Genomic DNA, 6,000 nt, shown 5'->3' with positions numbered 1-6,000 from the left:
GATGAAATTCATTTCATCAAAATTTTCATCAAAATCACATTAGAAGCCGCCGATACCCAATCGAATGCTCACTGGGTAAACAACTTTAGCCTACGTTCGTGCGAATGTTTATCAACTACTTCATCACTCTATGTATGTGCATTAGGGTGATCGCATATGGAGACTCAGAAAATGAAAATTGATTTGTTTTTTCATCTAATGCCCAAAATCGATACTACTATAGTCGAAGATATCATATATAAGTTTTGGTCCCGATTGGAGTCGGTTAAGGCGTGTCGCACAGGGGTCAAAGTTCAGGTTACCATATGAAGACGTCTTAACCGACTCTAATCGGAACCAATATTTATATGTGATATCTGCGACCGTATTTTTACCGATTGAGTTTGATTTTAAGGACCACCCTAATGTACATATCACTAACACGTTTACTGTGTTGTAGTACAATTGCAGCTGCAACATCAAAAATGAAATGCCACAAAAGCAAAGTAGCCAACTGGCATTAGTCAGTGGACACTTGGCTTACCATCTCTCGTCATCGTCAACATTATCAATAGCATCATAAGAGGTACATATGTATGTATGAACGTTGATCGCCAGCAGCGGCAACAGTTTACCAGCAACAACACAAAGCTCTGTATGCAGCATTGAGTGTAAACAACTAAACCAAAACAACAACAACAATGCCAGCAACATCAACTTATGTGTGAAATTAGCCATCAACCGCGACAGCCACACAAATGAGAGTGGAAATGTTGTGATGTGGTGGCGATGCTGCTAGCTGCTGCTACTCTGCTAGTGCTGCTGTTAAGGCAGCTGATTCCAGTGTTTTCTTTCTGTATCTATGTATCTACCTTTTTGTTGTTTGATAGCTGTCACACTTACTTGCAATTTAATAATTTTTCCACACTCGTTGCGTTTTTTCTCTTCACATTTTTTTAAAATATTTTTAAATGTAGAAGCGAAGCGCATTTTGTCAGGCTGCCAGCAAGGGGAGTAGAGTGCTCGCCTATTACCCTCCACTCAATGCTGCTTGTTGATTGCTGGCCTACTATGTACCTATGTAGGTACCTGCATGACAGAGTGACTGGCTAATTATTGTTATTGTTACTGCTGGTGTATGTTTTTGGTTTTTCTTCAAAAGCAGCATTTTCTTGTCTTTACTCTTTTATTTAGTATTTGCCTTTAGTGGTATTTAAAACGCGTATTCATGCCATTTTTACTCCATGGTATTTCAACTATTCGCTTTGGGTTGAAGGTGCCGCACACTAAAAGTTCACCGTGACGTATACGTAACCTTCACTAAATGCCACTTTAGGCGCATGCTCATGTGTTTGTGTGCGTGTGTTTCAAATAGTTGAATTTATAAGTGCTCATATATCGTTCGTCTGCCTACAACATAAATACATATGCACTTATACACCACTATGCTGAGCCAATTATTATTATTGTCATGCGCTTGTTTCTTGGCGTCTTGGCGCTTTGACGCTTCTCATGCTGCCGGCGGCTTTAAGCGATTGCCGATTATATGCATTGCTGCCAACTGAAATTTGATACTTTTAAATACTTAAGTACGAGTATGTATGTAGTATGCAAGGTAGGCTGGTAGAAGAAAGTTTCGAGCTGTAAAAGAGGGAAATATGGCCAGTATCGGGTGGGCGGGCAGGCACGCCAATGGATGGTTAGGTTGCACAAATATTTGTGTTGAATAGTTGTAATTTTTTTTTTCTAGTTATGCGTTGCACTTATACAAAATTTTTATGTGAAATATCTTTGGGTTTTGTAGGGCTAACTGTAATGTAATAATGGAATTCAAACCATTAAGCGCCGTTTTCACAGTGGGGACTTAACTCACATTTGGCAGTTAACTTACGATTTTTCTTATGAAAAGCTATTTGTGCATCTAGCTAACTGCCGAATGTAAGTTAAGGCTATAAGTTTACAGTTCTGTAGAAAATTAAAGGCTTAGAACGATATTCGTAAATGCGTACAAAATATCGACTAATGAAAAACTTATTGTGGAAAAGTAACAATAATTTGAAAAAATTGTAGAAGTGATAGCTATTTCGGAAATCACCACATTTCCTCATCAGACTTCTTTCAGTAGGATTCAAACCGATGATCCCACTGACTCAGCCAGTTGCCTACGCACTGTGCTAAGTTCGGCTTGTTGTTCTGATTGTATATGTAGCCTTATTATTTTTATTATTTATACACTCATCGATTATTATCGATAATTTTGTAAATATCTTTTATCAGCTTTATTGTTTTTATCATTTTTTTTATTTTGAACAAAGTTTTTATTATTTTTGATTGATCTAATTTATTTTTCATATCGATAAAAAAATGTATTTTTTATAATTATTGTCTTATTAAATCGTGCGTATGCATGTATGCATATCGATCGATTTTTTTAAACCTTTTTTTATCGATATCTTTTATCGTATTTTTTTATTTTGTATCGATAGTTTTGTCGATAGAGAAGTCTAATATTTTATCAGCAATGATATCGATAAATATGCATGTCAAAAATTATCGATAACAATAAAGATGCCGATAAGATTATCGCCAAAAATTGTATTGATGAATAACCCAAGAAATATACGGGGTGTCTTAGCTCAGCCGTTTACCTCCGGTCTTAAGCGGAAGTCGGTAATACAAGCAAAAGATAGAGCATCGCCGACTTGGTAATTCATATTTTTTTTCTTTGCCAATAAAAAATTTTTTACTCATTTCAGAAGTCCTGTAGCTCGTTTCTTTAACAATTCTCTACCAAGGCGAAGTGAGATATGAATTCGCTGCCCTGTTCTGTAGAGAATACGTATATTCTCTACCAGTAAAGAAATACTGCTTTCACTTCCTCTACTTGTGGCGCCAGTCAAGTGGATAGTTGGGCTAACCTTCTGGCCTCCGATTTACTGGTGCTTCTCCTGCTCCTGAGAGTTTTCTATCATAAATACTAAGCTCTTTGTGTTTGCCGTAAGATATCCAAGTTGGCCATCTCAAGGTTCAGATTCACTGGATTGCCTTGTGGTCTTTTGGTTCGAAATCCGGTTCGTCCATTGCAATGGCATTAAGGTGGGCTCAGTACATTCACCATTTAGATTCGCATTCATTTCGTCCGCTTCGATATTGTTTTTAACCGACTTCCAAAAAAGGAGGAGGTTATCAGTTCGTCGGAATATTTTTTTTTTTTTTTTTTTTTAATGTATGTTACCGCATAACTTTGGACCACGTCAACCGATTTCGATAATTTTTGCATCGGAAAGGTAGTGTCTCAGAGGTGGTCCCATACTAATCTGGTTGAGATCCGATCAGTGGATCATGAGATATATATATATATATATGTGACCTGGTCTACGGTGTCAAAAAATCAATTTTCACTTTTTGGTTGATTCGGATGGAAGATGAGATGCTTTTTCACGTGGTGAAAAGCAGAAAATCCTAACTTGCTTAGAAGTGTACTAAAAATGTAGAAACAGAAACAGTAAACGTCACTTCTTCAGTGTTGCTTTTTTAAATGTTCCACACTAGCAACTTACACGATGAACTATAATAATATTCCGACCAACAACAACACTTACTTGACCAACAACAACTCTTACTGGACCAACAACAACACTTACTGGACGTCAGGCGCGGAGAACAATTAACGAGATAATGAGAAACTGACGAAACGAGTTGCTTACTTTTAACAGCTTTTTCACAGAAAACTAGTTTTCGCACGTAAGCTCCCTTTTCGTAGACCAGGTCACATATTTTTTTATATGGGAGTTGAAGTCGGTTTTTTTTTTGCTAAAAATTACTTGTTTATTACTCCGATCTTCATTCATTTGACGAGCTCGTTGTACATTAGGTACTACATTGTCTACTCCGACCGGCGCCCTCTAGCAGTAGGAGCATAATTATTTTTGTTGTTTTAAATTACATATGTAAGTGCCTTCCATAAGTATCTCGTGACTAATGGGGGAAGATAGCAGTCATCCGAGGCAGAGACCTGTTACCCCGGGAAACCAGCCGGCGCTACGTGAATGGAGCTAACCTTTAGAGGGTAAACTAGCCCAGTGCCATTCAGCCCGCAGGCACAACGACTTACAGGTTTTTCTCTAGATCCGCAGAGTGTAACTCTTCGCTACGTCTTCGGTCGTGAGCCTGTTATCAGCCCCTTGATTCGAAGCGCATACGATGGAAACTATAGGCACCCTAACCTGACCCCCTTATTACCGTATTTAGATCTTCCTTCTCTGTGACCGAAGTTGAGTGGTACAGGTGAGAACGTGATTCTGCTCTCGCTTTACATTTCGACTGTAAGCTTGTCAGGTTGGGCTTGCTTTGAGCTGTTCGGTCATGTAGTGACTACGATTGCCAACCCATCGCTCTTGATTAGGAAATAGTTGATAGTTAAGTTGAGAAATAGTTTTCCTGTCGCCTTCGAATTTTCAGAAATTTTCACCTCTACACATCTTTTCACTTCAGCGGTCGCAAATCCGCTACATTGATGCCAGAGTGTTTCGTCGGAAACCGGTTAGTTGGTTTGGCATTAACACGCCGTCCGGTAGTACGAAGGCGATTCAGCCGTTTAAACATGCATGCGTTTCCCTTTGAAGATGAATCCAAGGTTAGGGGTTCGGTTTGAGGTTTTTTCCACCTCTGTCAACAAGTTCTTTTTAATTTTCCTTATTTACTCGTCGTTTAAATTGATTTCTGGGTACCTGTCGTGAATGATAGCCATCTTCCAAGCTGCCTGTAGGACATCTGGTTTGATATGAAAATTCGCTCAACTGTCTCGAGTAGAAACTGTTCTTCTTTTCCATATTTCTCACGTTGCTTGGTTTGGTCAACAGCTGGTGGGTGTACTTGAGTTGCTGGCTTTCGCCTTTTCAGGTTCTATGCGGTGCCTGGTGGAAAAGTATTCGACCTTTCAGCCACACATGAGTTCTATGGCTTTTACTAAATCCTGTCGCGGATGTTTTTGATGAACTCGGTAAGTTGAAATATTGAGTTTCTGCTCAAGATCATTCTCAGATCTAGTGGGTAAAATGAGAAGAGAATTTTCCGCTGACTCTGTGAATATGCTTTGTTTGTTTAAGGCAGTGGTAAGTCCATCAAAAGGGGTTTCGAGAATGGTACAAGGAAAAGCTCTGCAATCTTAGTGCTCCGTTGCGGTGGTAAAGCGCCTGGAATCACAAGGAAACACGACACGTATGTACATATCGCCGAGGGAACTGTTTTCATTGTTCTCCTACTCGTTGTAGTAAATGCCCGCCGCTTTTCTCAACCGGTTTCGTAACCGGGTACGGCAGATTAAAAAGGCTGCGCAAGAACTTATTTAATTAAACCAGCTTTGATTACGAATTCAATGCTGCAACAATACGCAAGTACTTACATATACATATGTTGCACCATGTGTAATTTTTTGTTCCACAGCAAATTAACAGCGTTGTTAACAATATTTACGCGACTGTGAGGGAGCAACAAAAACACAAAAAAAAAACAAACGGACAAGCAAAACAAATATTAAAGGTGGCAATCTAACCATCAGCAAGTCAACCAGAGTCAATCGATAAAACGAGTTGGAAAAAAGAAAAACCAGCAACAAATAGCAAATCCACATCAGTGCCACGATAACATTGACTGTTGTAGCGATTTGCTGATGCCGCAGTTAGTAGCGCCTCCATACGTGCAAGTACCTACCAAAGCCGATATTTGTAGTAAATAAATGCATTTGTGCATAGCTTCATTGTCGTCGGCACTGGGTGCTAGTAATTGTCGCTGCAGTTGACTGACTGCTCTAATGTCATAGATTGTTGTTGCTTTGTTGCTTGTATTTTCGCCTGCGAGTAGCTTTCGTGTTGGTTGCAGCACAGTGTGTTGTTACTTTTCGTTGCTTGGTGGCATGAAATGCGCCATTAATCTCATCAGGCAATTTTATGTGATGACAAAGCAATTTACCACTTAACTTAAAACTCGTCTCACCTCGACTTGACTGCGACGACTTAACTT

At 39.2% G+C, this 6,000-nt stretch overlaps 1 protein-coding gene across 1 annotated transcript in view; it reads left to right on the top strand.

Annotated features, from left to right (window-relative positions):
- LOC118742285 (unconventional myosin-XVIIIa) overlaps positions 1–6,000 on the top strand; it is a gene marked incomplete in the record, with an annotated part of 149,081 nt that overhangs the window by 34,045 nt on the left and 109,036 nt on the right.

The sequence above is a fragment of the Rhagoletis pomonella genome, unplaced genomic scaffold (genome assembly GCF_013731165.1).
Source record: "Rhagoletis pomonella isolate Grant_MI unplaced genomic scaffold, Rhpom_1.0 Rhpom_scaffold_00001, whole genome shotgun sequence".
NCBI classification, from domain to species: domain Eukaryota; kingdom Metazoa; phylum Arthropoda; class Insecta; order Diptera; family Tephritidae; genus Rhagoletis; species Rhagoletis pomonella.
Note: the sequence above shows the minus strand (reverse complement) of the source record. Positions and strands in the feature narration are given on the sequence as shown.